The sequence below is a fragment of the Heterocephalus glaber genome, unplaced genomic scaffold, assembly GCF_053883595.1.
Source record: "Heterocephalus glaber isolate CG9 unplaced genomic scaffold, H.glaber_assembly_v1.0 deba00001550, whole genome shotgun sequence".
In the NCBI taxonomy this organism is placed as follows: domain Eukaryota; kingdom Metazoa; phylum Chordata; class Mammalia; order Rodentia; family Bathyergidae; genus Heterocephalus; species Heterocephalus glaber.
Window position 1 is genome coordinate 375,617 of NW_028258343.1, and position 16,732 is coordinate 392,348.

General features: G+C 34.8%; 2 protein-coding genes across 6 annotated transcripts in view; one reads left to right on the forward strand and one right to left on the reverse strand.

Annotated features, from left to right (window-relative positions):
• Positions 1 to 16,732, forward strand: part of Tbpl1 (TATA-box binding protein like 1) — a 30,769-nt gene that overhangs the window by 3,587 nt on the left and 10,450 nt on the right. The gene's annotated exons all lie outside the window — the stretch shown is intronic.
• The window catches only part of Slc2a12 (solute carrier family 2 member 12), a 76,780-nt gene continuing 61,201 nt past the window's right edge, over positions 1,154 to 16,732 (reverse strand). The window contains exons 6-7 of one of the 2 annotated variants that reach the window (XR_001182923.3): positions 15,515 to 15,701; positions 1,154 to 13,940 (exon numbers count right to left, since the gene is read on the reverse strand). The gene's annotated coding sequence lies outside the window, so the exon portion shown is untranslated. Of the gene's footprint in view, positions 15,702 to 16,732 lie in introns of both variants that reach the window. The other variant, XM_013069283.3, reaches the window with a different exon arrangement.

Below are 16,732 nucleotides of genomic sequence, written 5' to 3' on the forward strand. Positions count from 1 at the left end.
TAACTACCACTTTAGGAGATTTCAGGAGGTTGAGAAACTATACACATGAGGTTTTTAACAGGCCACATGACAAATTTGAATTCTGTGTTTTGATGGAATGTTTGTGCTTGTATAGATGTTAAAAAGTAACATTCGGTGGGGGGGTGGGGGGGAGATCTAGCTCAGTGGTTTCACTGCCTGCCTCGCAAGCACAAGGTCTCGAGTTCGATCCCGGTACCAAAAAAAAAGTAATAGTCTAGAAGTATGTCATGTCCTTAGTGGACAGGAATCAGATCACATCAGAAATTCTACTCATCTGGTCGTGTTTGTGACTAACAGGTGATAAATTGAGAATTTGACTTACATGGCTAGTTTTGTCCTAAGAAATGTGTTGCCAGGGGTGCTATTAATATTTTTTTGAAAAAACACTAAGGTGATGTCTGGGGCAGTTCAGATCCACCTTTTTGTGGGAGTCAATAACAAAACTTTAAAATTTCACCAAGAAATGTAGATCAGAAGTTTAGCTGTTGGTTAATTTCATCATGGACCAGTATTCATTCATTAAAAAAGAATATTGCAAATCAAATGATGTGTTAAAGACAGTTTTCTTAGGACATGTGCTAGTGACACAAGTATGGAATTGTGCTAGCATGATAAACACCTGGCTCTGGACATTGCCCCATGTTATGTTTTGGTGTAACTCAGTAGATGAGGGCTTAACATCTTAAAAGAAGTAAAACAAAATATCTGTTGCTATTAGTTATTTCCAGACAATTAGTTATTTCCCTTTCTCTTCCTGATAAATTGCAAGCACTTTCAATGAGACAGCAGTTTTGATTTGAATCAAGTTGCTTTTCTTGGGGTTAGCATGGATATAACATTTAATAGCATGGACTCTGGACACAAGATGCCTGTGTTTAGCATCCTAGCTGTGCTTGTTAGTTGAATGGCCTTGGACAAAAGGGTTTCAATGCCCTAAACCTCAATTTCCTCATCTGCACTATGTAGTTAATATTAGTACTACCTCATGGGACTGCTATGAGAATTAAGTGTAAAGTACTTATAACTTTAGTTAAGAGCTGAAAAAAATAATAGTGCCGTTAGTGGTCCAAGGTACTGCTTTAAAGGTGAACCATTAAGTTGCTTGAATGGCGTGTTTCTTTTGTTTATAGACTTCTCCTAAAGTTTTTTTTTTTTTTAATCGTGGACCATTAGACTTTGTGGTTAGTTTTTGGGAGGGGAGGGTACTTTTTTTAAAATTTTGAATTGTGACACAGACATCTGGTTATCACTTACGGCAGATGGACTAAGTAAAGGGAGACATCTATGTTTCTTGGAAAAGGAAAGCCAACAAAGCCTAGTCTGGCACAGGGTTGCAGCTATTGAAATGCTTTTTCCCTGAGGACCTGCCTCGTTTAGCTGAATGAAAGGAATAGACCCCATTGGTTTCATTTAGCAGAATTAGTCTTTCTTTAGAAGACAGTGTTTTTTACTTGTATAACCTTAATTGACGGTAAACTTGAAACTTGTTAGTGTCATCTTCAGGCCATTTAACTTGAGTTTTCTGTGTCACTATACTTGGTGTAAAAGTAGCTTGTAATTTTAGAAATAGCTGAAATTGCTGTTCTGCTCCAATAATTCAAGTGGCCTATGAATGACTTTGAAGGATTGCACAATTATTTGTTTATAGGAAGGCTAAAAACAAATACTAAGGCTATCTAAGGGAAATAATTTGATAATTTTAGCTTTGTTTAGGTTGCTATTGAGATAGTTAACTTTTTAAAGTTTTAAATGTTTCTGGTTAAACAAAATGAACTGCAAACTTTCCTTTCCTGTTTTGTCTAATATCTATGTTTTGTTTTTAGTTGAAATATATTTTATAAAATATAGCTTATATAAAATATATTATTAAAATTATATTTTACCTTAAATATGTAGGGATGAAGTTTTACAACTTTTTTCTTCCATGTATGCCAATTTTATTTTAGTTGCTTTTTAGAAACCTTCATACACCCAGGGGATTGGCAAATAGTATATTTGTGTTTAGAGGTGTGACTTTTACTTTCCTGTCTAAAGAAAGTAAAGCCTAGCTGATTATATTGAGTTGAGCAACTAGATTGGCCATAATAGTCTCACTATTAATATCATATTAATATTATTGTCATAGCCATTGTGGATATTTGATCTAAAAATTATTGAGATAAGAGAAGAAATGATCATGGTTATTTTCACAAGAATATATTTAGATACATATCTCCTTTAATTTTATATGCTCTGATGACTGTCAGGAAATTTTTAAGAAAGCAAGCCTCCAAGGTGTCAGTACTACTGCCTACAATAAAACTTGTTTTGAGCCAAAGTCTAACACCTCATTAATGTTTCTGTGCTGTGCTTTCCACCACACCCTTTCAGGGACAGATGTTGCTATCCTTCATATAAGACAGTAAAAAGCCAGTGTGTAACCCAAAAGCGCAAAAGAAGATGGGAATTTGATTTATGGCTATAGTCAACATTTATAGGACATATGTGAACTGGACGCTTCTGTGGAACAAGAACCACCCCATCTTTTGTAATTTGCCAGATACATTTGTTAAGCCACAGATCCTTTTTTCTCTCACCTGCTACGGCTACAGTGAGTTTCTTGTATGTGTGAATAGCCTAGTGAAGTTGTTCTGAGCATCCCTTAACTGGTTGAGGGCTGACCATGTTCCAGGAGCTTTGGTAGCCACACATTGGGATGGTCACAGGAGACACGACCATACCAGTTTGTTAGACTTCTTCAGCACAGATTTGGTGTGCTCACCTCAAAGGCACTGTTCTATCTACTGTTGGGGGTATGAGATCAAAGGTGTGACGGTGGCTCAACAGACTAAAAAGCTACATGAATAATTCTGTCTTCTAAGCAGCATATTATTGGCATAAATCTTAAGTCAGTATTACAAAATCTTTGAGTGGCCAGTAATTTTAAAGCTTCTATTTTAAAGCACAGTACAAAACTACTTGTGTAATCATAGTCATAATCAATGTCACCTAGTGACATTTTACCATACCTTTTCTGCTTAGATATGTTTAAAATAAATACACACTGTTGCTTGCAGTATTCAGTACAGTAACATGTTGTACATGTCTGTAGCCTATACTAATAGACTTCACCATTAGTGTAGGTGTATAGCTTAGACTATATCGTCTAGGTTTATGTAAGTATGCTGATGTTCACACAGTGACACAGTGACAAAATGTGTAACTTTTATGGGAAGGCAAATGGAATATTGGAAGTGCTAAAAGTCCACAGGTTTTTTTTAATTAAAATAATTATTTTCTTGTATCAAAATGTATTTCTGTATTTTAAAATCTCCTAGAACACAGTTGCTGTTCAAGATTTTGAGGGGTCTATACTAAGACCAATCAACCTTCTAGGCACAGCAGCACTAAATTGAATTCAATGGAAAGTGAAATAGGGGAATAATAGGATATCGTTGGAGAACTTGAGTGTTTTGAGGCTACTTGAAAATTCTATTTCAAAGCATAGTACAAAACTACTTGTATAAGTATTTAATGTGTATATACATTAAGAATGCATGCCTCCCGATATACTTTCTCATAAGAATAAATCTTAATCTGTAGGATTCTTTTTTGTCATTGCAAAAATGTTCTTTCCACATCCCCCAGCCCACATTTCTTTCTTTTGTTTGTTCTTAAATTATTCATTTAATCTAGAAACATTTTCTTGTTTTCAAGACCAAGTGCTAGTTACTGTATAAAGATTGAAAGACACATTTAGCCAGGCATGGTAGTGCACACCTGTAATCCCTCCCAGCAGTCAGTAGGCTGAGGCAGAAGGATGGCTGTGAGTTAGAGGCCAGCCTGAACTACATAGCCAGATCCTGCCTCCAAAAAAAAAAAAAAGACCAAAATATATAATAGATAATGTGAAATAGGAAGCAAAGGTTCAAAGGAAAAGTGGGGGAGGGGGAGGAAAGAAGGGAAAGAAAAAAATAGAAGAAAAGGAAAAAACAGAAACAAAGCTTTTGTAAATAGGGAGGGTGGAGAGGTGGAAGGGAGAGAAGGGAAATGGGAAAAAACAAGAACTAAGATACATCATGTACAGGTACAAATTATCAATGATGAATTTGATCATTCAAGAACTCATTTAAAGAATCATTTTTCTTTTCATATAGTTGAAATGCCTTCCCCAGATCATTCACCCTAAACTTTTTCTTTTATCATCTTATTTCCTAGATTATATTCTCTAATAATTTTAATTGCTGGCCTATCTATATGTTGTCTTTTTTAGACTGGAGTGTAACTGCTAGAAGAGTTCTTTGCGGGACCATTTTGTTCTGTATTCCCAGTGTATACCCACAGGGCTTGCTTCACAGCAGTTACTTTATACCAAATGTGCAATTGTAAGAGTTTCTTAGTTAAAGAGTGGGAAAGGGCATTCTGGACAGGTATGAAATCATGAAAGTGTCTGCCATTACAAGAAGAATGGTATAAAGTGTAGACTGGAAGTGGAAGATTAGGTTATAAAAGGAGGACTGGAGGTGGGATGTGTAATGCATTCCAAGCCAAGCAGATTAGATTCTATTTTGTCTGCCTGAGAGAGCCAGGACATGTTTTTTTAAGTAGGAGTGTGACACAATTAGGAAGATAATTCTGGTAGCAGTTTGTTAGATGGACTAGATCTTGGAGGTTGCAAGCAGAGAAGAATTTCATTTGAAGACTGTAGCCGTAATAACATATGGGAGACCCTAAAATAAAACTGTTGGTTTAGGTACGGAAAATAAGCTGGATTTGAAATTAAAGGCGCATAGGAGAAAAGTGAGAGATAAAAGATGATTCTGAAATTCCCATTCACTAAAATTAAGAGACTGAACAGTATTTCTGAGGGGATTAATAGTTTGTTTTGAATGTGTTGGTTTAAAAATAATGCACCCACTAAATATTTGGGAATATAGAACCAGATCTCTGATGGGTTAGTTTTGATGTAGGAGTCAGCCTTAATAAACTCGTGGATAGCATTTGAAGCCTGAAAAGCTTCATGAGGACAAAGATTTAAGATTTTGGTTTTTCAGGGGTCTTAAAATTGTTTGAGAATGTGAGAAAAACAAAGGCCTCCTCAGGCACATATAGGGATTTATCTATATACAATTTCTGGGAGTTCCTAACCTCTGAAACTATTGTTTTAAGCTTTTTAGGAACTACTCTATATAGACTTCAATGAAGAACTTTTAATTTAAAGAACAGATGGAAATATTTCAGATGGGAGGAAAACCCAGGAAAGATATCTCAGAACCCAGCGGTGGGGGTGGCAAAGGAGAATTTTGAAAGCCAGTTTCCCAGCGCTTTATGCTCTGGAGCAGTCCAGTAGGAGAGTTTCAACCTTGGCCGGCCTCGGCACTGAGCTGCTCATTTGTAACATTTTGTACTGTGTAGAGGCAGAAGGCAGATTGTGCCAGTTTAGAGCACGAATGGAGTTCAGGAAAGAAGCCATGGTAAACAGAGTGCAGAAATCTTGATGTTCTGTGTGATAAAGAGTCCTGATATAAGAATATGGCCCTTTTTAAAGACTTACTGAAGGAGAAATTCCATCATTTTGATTACCTATTATGGTGTTTTAGCCCAGTGGTTCTCAGGTGCCTGCTCGTGAGAAACATCTTACAAATGGCTTCAAAATTTAGACCGTACCAAGGTCAAGTGAAGTCAGTACCTGTGGTGAATCAGCTTTTTCATAGTTTTTATTTTGTCTCTTTTAAATAGTTAAGTATCAGTGTTCATGCTGTGATTTGAGTAAGTTTGTTTCCCCTAAATCAGGTAAACCCGAAGTTTTATGTTACTGGTATTAAAAGGATGAAATGTTACGCTAGCTATGGTGTTTAGGGACGGTGCCTTTGGAAAATGATTGGGTTTAGATAAAATTACTAGGGTGGAAGCCCCGTGACTGAATCCTGGGGACTTTATAGGAAACAGCACAGGGACATTAATTATAACACAGGTCCTCATCTTGTCCTGTGGTACTCTGCATTGCCTTAGGGTGCTGCTGGCAAGAAGGCCATCGCAAAAACTGAGCAGATAGGTGCTGGCACTGTGTCCATAAGGCTCCAAAATTGTTTGCTAACTAAAGCTCTTTTCTTTAAAAAGTTAGCCTGTCTCTGGTATTTTTTTTACACTAAGGAAAAATTGACTAATTTAGGCCAGAAAACTTCTTTATCATTCTTTGTATCTACCGTGTAAGAATTATTACTTGAATGTTTACAAATTACTCACCTTACTGTTGTGCTACTTTAAAATCAGTGTTTCTAATTTTAAATTTTAAAAATTATGTGTTCTGATCTCTAGCCAAGTTCTCTGTAGTATCTCTTTTGAGTGACATGACCTTCAGTTCCTCATATCTGATCGGCTTTGTTAAAAGGGCTTACCTGAGGGAGGGTGTCCAATTTGTAATCCTGTTTGTTTTAACTACATTGTATTTTTTTCATTTGAATTTTGTTCTGTTTTTCTGAATAACCTATTTCATAACATCTTTCTTAAAATGTCATTGATGCATGACACAGACTTTAAACACATTTTTTTATGTTAAAGCAGACAGTTCATATGAAGATTAATCCTCCAAAAACCATTGAAAGGAAACTGTCCAAATAGGAAATTTCACTTTTTTCCCCCTCTGCTTTGCTTTCTCTTGATTAAATTTTTGGTGAGCTATGAGTGGTTACAGACACTCCATTCACACCCTTGAAATAATATTCAGAACACAGAGGTTTGATCTCGATGTATGCTAGCTCTAATACCAACCAGAAGCTAGAAGAGGATTTGTTTAGTTCATTAGCTACCTAGTGAGTTAACATTTATACTTACAAGTAAAAATAATTTTAAAATTATATTAGCATTAATTCAATGGCTAAATTAGTCTTTAAATTGTAGCTTCCTATTATGGAAAAATAATAGGAATAAAAAATTAGGAAAAATACCAAGCTTCTCTCTAAAGAGATAAAACTCCCCAGCTTTTAAAATGGTAGTTTATATTAAGTGAAAATAGGAACATATGTAAGACCTCTCAAGAAAACTGATAACATACAAATAGAAAGAAATGAACATCTTAAGCTTAATTTTTAAATTTAATATCCTAAAGTGTTGGACTTCTAATTTCCCTATATTTGTAGGTAATATTTAGCAAACTGTTTCTTTTATAATATGTAGTACTTGGTCAAACTTTTCTTTGTCTCCTTGTCTGTTTTATTTCCTTCATGACCTCCCCCTACACCTCCTCCCTAGATAAAAACCTCATAGTCAACTATTTGTTTTTATTTGAAATGATTTTTTGTTTTTTTGGTTTTTTTTAAATTTGTGGTTAAATTTAAGGGTTTTTTTTTTTTTTTACCAAATACTAATTTGACTTAACAGAAAAATCAGAATTGTATTTTTTATTTTACTCCTTACTATTAAATTTGAAGAAACTTGGTCTGTTTTTGTGTTCCAAAGCTGGAGGGACTGCAATGAATAAGTAGAAATCCTTTCCATTTTTGAACATTTCTCTGTCCCTGGAAGATGAAGAAAAGAGGTAATAATAGTAAAAATAAGAATTGCTAAATTTGAATGCCCACTATGTATAATCACTGTGCTGAGCACATTACATGACATTTTACTGTTGTAAGATTCTATTGTCAGCCATATTTTACAAATGACAATAATGAGGCACCACAGTAGTGTTCAATAACGGAGTAACTTTCCCTCAGTCATACGGGTCATAATGTAGATGTGGGTGTAACCAAAGCAGTTTGTTGAGCCCTTTCTTTTGTGTGTGCATTGCTTTTTTTAATAATCTGAAGCTAACAGTTAAGCTCTGTAGACATTTTATTGAATGTGTATAGTGCCTTGGGAACCATGCCAGGATTGAGGTACAGAAACAAGTAAAGTTTGATTATGGTTCTGGGGAGTTTATTGTCTAACCAATACATATAAATAGGAAATACTTCACTGTAGGAAAGTTTCATAATAGTGTGGAAAACTGCCATGATAGAGGTATGCATAGTAACCTGGTAATGGGACTTAAAATAGGGACTTAGGCTCAGTCTCAGGTATCAGATTTCTTAGTTCCTTTGATTTTTAAAAAAATTTTATCCATGCTGATTTTTTTGGTACCAGGGATCGAACTCAGTACCTTGTGCTTGCTAGGCAGGCGCAGTGCCACTGAGCTAAATCCCTCGTCCTTACCAGTGATGATTTAAATTACCTTCTGTACTAGTATTTTCAAGTTTTCATTTCTAATCACAGGACTCTTCTCTGATTATCTATTCTCTATCTCCTCTTGAATGTTTTACAAGTTTCCTCAAACAAAATGTCCAAAACAGTTTCCCTGTCTGCCCTGCAAACCTGCCCTCCCCACAATGTGTCCTGTGTCATCAGGTAGTGGTTTAAACTACATACCTGAAGTCATCCTCCATCTCTCCTTTCTTCATCCTCATAGTTATCATAAAGCTCTGTTTACTCCGTCTCCTGAGAATGTCTTTCTGTCAATAATTACCACCACCATGGACCAACACACCACGGTCATCTCTTACCTGTAGTATGGCAGTAGACCCTGGCTGGGTGTCCTTACCCCTTCCAGTATAACCCTGAGTATCATCTTCAAATTCAAATTTTCCTTATTTATATGTTTGTTTCTGTGTTGAAACAATGAAATTCCTACATTATTAAGATGGGATGGATATTAAATTGTGCATTCTTGTGTATTACAAATTATTTCATTTTCCCAGCCAGAACTATTTCATGACTACATAAACCATTGAATGCATCTTTCTGTAAGGACTCATTCAGAAAATCAGCATCATTTCAACCTGTCCCTGCTACCTTTTAGGCAGCATTACAAATAGTTTCACAGACTGAAGCATAAAATACATTCTTCTTTACTATTGTTGTATTTTTTAAATAGTTGTTGGCATCCCTCAGATTTATTGTTAATTTCCATGAAAATCATACTCATTTTGATGCAAGTTATTGACTTGAATGCTGCATGGTTACCAGTCATCAGACTTGGCATTTAGATGATCATGAAGACTATCTCTGTATTTAACTTAATGCAGTGATGAAGGTTTTGTATATCAGATACTTTTAGTTTTACTTAGGTGTGTATTAAATGTTTATATAAGTGGTATATTACATAATCCTTTCCCTTGGAAATATACATTTTTTGTGTGTGTGGCCAGGAGCTATTAACATTTTCTTCGTATATTGTATGACAAAATTGCCTTCCCTTTAGGACTGACTGAACTCTTGAGCCAAGCACAAAAATGTCCTAATGATGGAATGTGACCCTGCCAAGCAAGGGAAAGGTTATAAATCATTTGACTTATGATATGCATCTAACTTTAACCCTCTCTCTTAACAGTAGTTCTATAATTAAAATGGAAATTTAGTGTCTAATTCTTAACTTTGCCTATATTGTGTCTTCATCTTTTATGTTAGACTCTTGAGATTTTAGAATTCATTTAGAATTATCCAAATTTGTTTGGTTCTTATGGCAAAATTTCAGACATCAAGAGAGTTATCTAAAACCTTATCCAGATCAATTAGTGGGTTTAGATAGTGAAAGATACCTATATTTTATTTATTTATTTGTTTGTTTGTTTGTTTTGGTGCCGGGGATCAACTCATGACCTTGTGCTTGCGAGGCAGGCACCACAGGCACCACGGAACCACTGAGCTAAATCCCCGGCCCCAAGATAGCTATATTTTAAAGTTAAGGTATGTTACAGATTACATTCCCTCATGGATATTTTAGTATAATCTCTGAAAAATAAGCGTGTTTATCTGCATAACCATTCTGTTATCCTACCTACAAAATTAATAGTAGTTCCCTGATGTCATCTATTATCAAATACATTTAGATTCACTTAGATCAGCCAAATTTCCTTCAAATGTCTCATACTAGTTTGTTCATTTTGATTAAAATATGGACTTTACATTTATCAGTGTTAAGTATTATTTGATAGTGCCTCATTGAGTTAGCCCAGAAAACAGCCAAGTTTTTTCAAAGGACCACATAGTAAATATTTTAGAGTGGTGGGTTTTGGGTGTTTGTCAGAACTCCAGTTATGCTTCAGTCACTACAAAAACACACAAGCGTGGCTGTGTTCCAGTAAAACTTACAAAAGAGTTTGCTGTAGGGTGCGGACTACTGCTGAACCTATTGTGATCTGATTTTTTCCCATCTGTTGCTCTGACCAGTCTCAAATTTTCTGTCAATTCATTAAATAACTGTACACGTAACATTATTCAGTTATCTGAATCTATCAAACAGTAATAACTCATTTAATCCACATGTGCTGTATGCCATGTACTGCCATAGATAATCATAGTTAATTCTTAAAAGTACCCCAGGAGTTTCAGATATTATCTCCAATTTACAGAAGAGGAAATGAGCACTTTGAAGTTAGGTAACTGACTCAGTGTCACACAGCTAAATGCAAACACTACATTAGAGCCCCCACCTTGTGCATAATTTGCGCGTGCCCCAAGCACATGTGAAAGGACATGCTCTTTCTAAAAGGCAAAATGTTACTTTTTTTCTTGTTGTTTTGTTTTCCTTCATCTTGGTCACGGGCATATGTTGAGAAACCATCAAGTAATGTGTTGGAATCAGGATACAAAATGTCTTACTTTCTCATGCTTTATTTTGAGGACTTTGTAAAGAATGTGAGGTTAGTTTGGGTAGCATGTCTTAGGTATAGAAAATAGTCATCAGTAGGTGAGCACATGGATTCATGTTGTATCTGCATATTGACCAATCTTCCCCTTCTCCCATTTCTCAGATCATGGGTAGTAATTTTGTGGTTAAACCTTTGAAGCCCTTTACTCAGTATTTTCAGCTACAATTTGAACATACTTAAAGTAGTGAGATTCTACTGTTTTGTAGAATCAGTTTTCATTTTTGGACTTTCAGTTAGATTTCAAGGTTTTTATTGCTTTGATTCATGGAAAATTTTACACGGTAGTCTGGTGAAGTTTGTCTTCAGAGCCAGGAGGTGGCGATGTTTTCCAGGTGATGACTTAAGGTGGCAGTTTCTCATAGTTGCTGAAGTTGTGTTTCTGAATACAACCACAAAGTCAGAGGCTGACTAGAGGACTGAAATATAATGTATTCTTACCCACAAAATCATTGAGCAAGGGAGAGGCTGTTTCAACTTCCATGGTGCCTTTATATAGAAAGCTAGAAATGGCATTTCCTGAAAGTAGGACAGCTGTAGTTTTGAACTTTACTTCTTATTAGGAGGAAATATTTGACAGATCATACTCATACTAGGCATTTACTTGAGAAACAGGACAAAATACTTAATCACACCATGACTTAATTTTAGGCCATGGACAGTGGGCAAGTTATTTTCATTTAGAATGAAAATTTTCTTACAGTAAAACTAATACATATTTAATACTTTAAAAATCCGGACTTGACTAAAAAATATAAGGGTGGGGCAGAGTCACTCTGCTGTGCCACTTCTCTGAATATTTGTCAATATTTTGGCAGGTTTAAGTATTAAAGTGCATACCTAGATATATAAACCAAAATGAATTCATGAAAATTATGTAATTTTTCTTACTCTAAAAGACAATATTGTCTAAAAGATATATTACATCTGGAATTTTATCCTTCATAAAAATATATGTAGTAGTGTTTTATATGAGACTGTGCTGTACTTTCACCAGTCCCATTTAGGTAGACATGTAGGTTGTCTCTTACTAACATTTGTACTCAGTTCAATTATTTCTCAAGATACTTGTGTACCCCTTAACTGAAATTCCACATATGTGTATGTGTCCTTTAAATTACTTGAATAACCATTGCCAGATTATCTTTTCTAGAAAGTTTTTGTGCCAAATTATAAGAGAATGCCACTTTACTCATACCTTTGCCACCACTGTTTATTTGCCGATGTAAATAAATAGTACCACATTCTTTTAAGTTAGCATCTCCTCAATTACTGATAAGCTTTTAAAACATATATTTCTAAAAGCAAAGGACTTCTAAATAAATAAGCCCAAGAAAAATGTTAGTAGAAATTTAAATTTTGTTAGAATCAACATTATATATCCAGTTTTAGTCTCACATAAAGCCCTGGGCTATAATAACCTTAAATGTTCTTACAAGAAAAAAAGTTAAAAACTAAAGTACTAAACATTCAACCAAAATACTTTACAATATAAGAAATAATAAAAGAATGCAGTATATCTGTAGAAGAAAAGAAATGGTAAACATGGGCAAATAATTTAATAAATCAGAAGGATCAACTATTTTTTTAAGTAACTTACCAAAGTAGAAAACCTTTCAGCAAGATTGAGAAGAACAAAAAACAGGGACAAATGATACTAGAATGAAAAAGGATTATACTGCAGCAGAGTTTATAAGATTATTAAGAAAACCATGAAGAATAATATGCTTGATATATGAAAAAATTTAGTAGAAATAAGAAATTTCCTAGGAAAATATAGTAAAACTGATTCAAGGAAAAATAGACATTAGTTGTCTTAAAAAATTGAATTGGTTTTTTAAAAAAAGATCTAGTAAGAAACGGATCCACGTAACTTTTAAATAAGATCTTTTAAGTGGTCTTCCATAGAATTGAGGGAATAAAGACCACTCTAACTTGTCTCATATGTCTAGTATAATCTTGATATTCAAACCAAAAAGAATCATATAGGCTACTTCTGCTTATGAACATAGATATGTCAATCCTAAGTGAAGCATTAGCAAACCAAATCCATCAGTTTTTTAAAAATCGTCACTTAGTTGGGTTTATGGACATAATATAGATGTTATAAATTTAAGAGAAATGTATGAGGATAAATAAATTATAATAGAGGTTTACTGGAAGGTAGGGATGAGGATTTGATTTGGGAGAGATGCATGGGGGAGATAGCAGTTGTAATGTTTATTTTTGAAGCTGAATAGATGTTCGTTATATTCCCTTTGCCCTTTTATATATCTTAAGTATTTCATGGATAGTGCTATAGTTAGCAGATCTGACAGCTTTCCGAGTTTAAATGTCATTTCTAAATACTGTGGTGTTTTTTGGAGTTGCTTAAACACATTCTTTGTTTTACAGACTAGTTTAACACATGAAATATAATAAAGTTTATTACTACATAAGTAATCATGGATATTGTGTCAAAGGGCTCACAGGGAAGAAACTGGCTGTTAGCTCTTTCACCTTCATATGAAAGTAATGGAAGCTTTGGAAGTAATGTTTCAGGCTTCCTATAAAAATTTTTTTCCATGCCTAGAATAAAAAGAAACAGTTTAGATTTCTAGGTGGATGACAAGTTTTTATATAGATATGAGGTTGAGATGGATTTTTATAGCATTCACCTGCCAAATAATAATTGAACATTTACTCCTTTCCAGATACAGTGTTGAGCCATGAATGTGTAGCCCCGGGGGCCATCACTGCAAATTTTTGAAAGGTGCCGTATGATGGGTGTATAATGCTCATGTTTATTTTTTAGAAATGTTTCTATTGATGAATTATTAATTTTAATTTTGAGTTTCATTGATCAATGTATACTTAACAGGAAAATAAAACATCAATAGAATAAACTATTACATTTTTAAAATGTAATGAGTGTTTAGAATAAACACCAACATTTTCAACATCAACTGTTTACTTGCTTACAAGATCTAAAAAATAAAAGCAGAAATAAATTCCTATGTGAATTACAATATAAATACAAATAAAAATAAAACTACCACTTAAATTATCACACACCTAAGGCAGTTTTCACACATGAGAGGAGCATGTTCCATACACAGGTATCACTTACACTGACAGCCAGCCCATGTGTTCTGTTTTCCTGTCCTCTTTGGCAGGACCCACTTGACATCTCGCTGGGCTTCCTGTTTTCTTAGGAGGTTCTTCTGATGTTTCACCTGTCTGTTCACTGGGCTGCTCCAGAATTCTTTTTGAGGAGTTCTGTAGGCAGATACATACTATTCTTCCTCTGTTGTAATTGATCATTTATCAATTCCAGTCTCCTCTTAAGAAAATTTCTCCCTGATATTTTTTGCTTGTTATTTTCTTTGTAAACTATGAAACTATTTATGCTTGACATGTTTAGGATCCAGTAAAACACCACCACTGACCAACACTTTGTGTTTCAAGTGACATCATAGTTGCTGCATAACTCGTCAACATCTACTCTACCTTTGGTTTTCTCAGAAAATGTGACCTTTTCTGGCTTCATTTGTGTTGAGGATTCACTATCCATGTTTGTTTGTTTGTTTGTTTGTTTGTTTGTTTGTTTGTTTGTTTTGAGACAGGGTCTTGCTGTGTAGTCCAGGGTAGCCTGCAACACTGTAGCACAGGCTGACCTTGAACTCACATCCTCCTGCCTAAGCCTCCCCAGTACTAGAATTACATGCGTGCACAGCTTCACTGTCAATCTTATCATCATAGTGTAATGTCCACAGTATCAGTACTACTTTGTTTTTCTTCACCACACAGGCCCAGTGTTATGTCTTTCTTAAATCTAAAGATTGTGCTATACATTTCTCTATTGTGAACTTGGAACAGTCAACATTTTTTCAGGAATCTCTGTGCTTTGTTCTTAGGAATAGTTCCTGGTGTTCTTTTAGCAAATGTAACATCAGTGGTTAACTAGTGAACCACTTATCAAATATGATATTTGGTTTACTTTTTGAAATAGACACAAGTAATCTATTCACAATGTCATATGGTTTATTATTGCATGAGTAAAGACCTAGTGGCTGGGTTCCAGGATAAATTCTTTTTTTTTTTTTTTTTTTTTTGGTATTGGGGATTGAACTCGGGACCTTGTGCTTGCAAAGTAGGTGGCGGAACCACTGAGCTAAATCCCTGGCCCCTAAATTTCTAAATTCAAGGTGTAAAATGTCTTCATATCTACCAGGGCACATATTTTTATACCTTATTTGGAAGGTTTACTTGGTATATATTGCCAAAACTTTCAACAACCATAAAATGAAAGTTGTTCATCAGTTGTCGTGTATTTGGATGGTGTATAAATTACTTGACAGTTCAAAACAAAACTTTAAAAAAATAAGCAAATAGCAAAATTGTCAGATTTTTTTCTTTCTTGACAGGTCTTTTTGTTGTCAAAATGTAGGCAATTTTGAAGGAAACCAAGTCTCTTGGGTGTCGTTATTGTTCTAAAAATCTGCATGCCACATCTGTCACTTCTCCATAAATCCTTTAGATTCTGATGATTAGATTGATAAAGTCCTTCTGTGAAGGCTTTTAGTTCAGATAGTGAGGTGTCGTGATAAATATATTCTTGAGTATTACTGTTGATGCATATGAAATGTTTTACTTGTATTTCACTATTAGCATATTTCAAAACATCTTGTAGCATATTGTCCATTACAAACAATTTCCAGAATTGAATTGCAGTGTTGGCATTCTGTCCAATAGGTTTCATCCTTGGCAAGGATCTAATCACATTTTCCAGCCTAGTTCTAACATTGGATTGTTCAGGTATTCATGATCTGACTAGTCAGATATTTACTTACATTGTCGTTTCTTCCTCATCTGAATCATTGTCTTCATTCTGTAGTTCTCTCTCTGTCATATGTTGCTAACTTCTTTGGCTCACATGATGCAAGTCATCATTGGTACCCAAGTCACCTGTTGACTCACTTTCAACCTCCTCCCAAAGTTGTAAAAGCAGATTTTCATGCAATATTGTACTGAATTGGGCTAAAGAAAAATAAAAAGAAAACATTTTAATGAAACAAATTATAAATACACAAAAATGTAACATGGCACATAACGTGGGTAAAACTCACTCGTTTACACTTTGACACACGCACATTGTACCAAGTGAGTGAGTACAAAGATTGCTTCCTGTATTCCCATGGTGCAGCTACTGAGATACACAGCCAGCTACTGTTATGCTAAAGTAAATATTTTAATTAGAAAAGTGTGGTATGGATGTCTGTGACCCTGAGTGAGGAACTGAGTTATGAACCCTTAAGACATAGTCTTTGACCTCAAGAAGCCTACTTAGTAGAGGAAATGGATGATCCAGATGTTTAATTATAGGTACCATAACAATCAGGGGCAGTTTGGAATGTTTCTTCCCTAGTGGGGGGAAATTAATTTCTACCATCTTTGCTGTATCTGTTTGTTGTTTTTTCTTTGTTTTTGTAGGGAGGTTATTTGTTTGTGTTTTGCTTTTTTGGAATAGAAATAGAACCCAGCCAGGACCTTCACACTGCATACAGCCCCATCTTTTTTTATTTTGAGACGGTCTTGATAAATCACTAAGTTGCTCAGGCTGGGCTAGAATTCAAAATCTTGCCTCAGCTTCCCAAAATGCTGGCATTCCAGACATGCACCACTATACCTGGCTTGTTATTTTAAACAAAAGCTGTATGTGTGTATTTTCAGGAATAATTTAAGCATTTTTAAATACTAATACTCATGTAAGACCCTTTAAACCCATTAATACATGATTTACACTTAAAACTAGAAGAGAGTAATAGGCCCTCTGATGCCTTGTAGAAATTGAAATTAAACTCTTTTTACTGAATTGTTATTCTAGTTAGCCTGAAGTGAATCTTTGTTTATATCCAACACTATTCTCTTATTTAAGATTGTAAAAGAGTCCTTTTTTGTACTTATGAAAAAAAGTGAGGTCTTTGATGTATGGTGCCTCTTCTTTACAGCACTAACTTTTCCTTGTATATCTTTGATTGGAAGTTTTTTGTTAAAGCCTGTTTGCTGGG